At 31.4% G+C, this 1,234-nt stretch overlaps 1 pseudogene; it reads right to left on the reverse strand.

Moving 5' to 3' along the window:
• Positions 1–215: 215 nt before the first annotated feature.
• LOC119569422 lies at positions 216–334 on the reverse strand (annotated as a pseudogene).
• Between the last annotated feature and the right edge of the window lie 900 nt (positions 335–1,234).

The following is a 1,234-nucleotide window of genomic DNA, read 5'->3' on the forward strand; positions in this document are numbered from 1 at the left end:
CCCGATCTTTGCAGCGGTAAATTTACTTTTACTGTTTTATTGAAACATAAGTTTCTGTTATTATTAATACGTCCATCAGTCTATTTTTTTGGGTTTGTTTTTAAATCTCAAATAATGTAGTATGAACTTTTCTTATTAAGCAGTATGTCGAAGAATACATTGAAAACACCACTGACCACTAAATATCCCAAACATACACTGCATATATAACAAAATGCCAACAGCATCTGGTGTTCCCAGGCGATCATTCATCCAAGTACTGACCACACCCAACGTTGCTTAGCTTCGCTGATCGGACGAGAAGCGGTGCTTTCAACGTTTTATGATGGTTGGCAGAGGAAGATGAACATTAAACACATTTCTGTCGTTTTTCATGCATATAATGTATCTTTTGTTTGTGCGTTAAACTTTAATACTATTGCATTCTAGCTGTGACCAGTGTGTGAAGATATAAAAATTAATAAAGGTAAACAATAGATTTATATAATAATTATCTCCATCACTATAACCTATTTTATATTTGTGCATTTATGTTATATATTTCTTGCACAGAGTTAAATGATATAGCTAACCATAAGCAGTAATGGCGATTATTATTCAATCTTGAGTGCTTTAATATAACACTTTTACCGCTATTGTTATGAGTATTTTAGTTGTATTTCTATTTTTATGATTATTATTATTTTCATTATTATTCTCACTATCATTATTATTGTTATTAGTCTATAATTAGTGCCGTCAACATAGTTGTTGTTGTCATGGCCATGGTAATAATGCTGCTGCTATTATGATTAATGTAAATCATTATTAGCATCATATCAAAGATACTGGTGATAATGTTACTGATGACAATTTAAACGAAATGTAAACAGTATTAATGTTGGTAATGATAATGATTATCCTACCAATAACGATGATGATTAGGAACTTGTTAATTCAATGAAATTAATGTTAGTAATCATGGTAAGAAATAACAATCATGGTGACTGTGGCCATCTTATTCACAATGATACTCATAGCAGATTACACTAGTATATTGTTGTGCCGCAATGCTTGTTTGTAAAGAAGGAGAAATTCTCCATAGCCGAATATTTAATATCTGACAAAAAACAAACATATGTTTCAGTACTTCCTTGGACTAAAATATTTTCACTTTGAACTTAATCTGCCAATTTGATAACTTATTCGTTGCCACAAACCAGATCAGAATTTCTGGACCGAGTCGAAGAGTGGG

This window comes from Penaeus monodon, unplaced genomic scaffold (assembly GCF_015228065.2).
Source record: "Penaeus monodon isolate SGIC_2016 unplaced genomic scaffold, NSTDA_Pmon_1 PmonScaffold_15028, whole genome shotgun sequence".
NCBI classification, from domain to species: Eukaryota; Metazoa; Arthropoda; class Malacostraca; order Decapoda; family Penaeidae; genus Penaeus; species Penaeus monodon.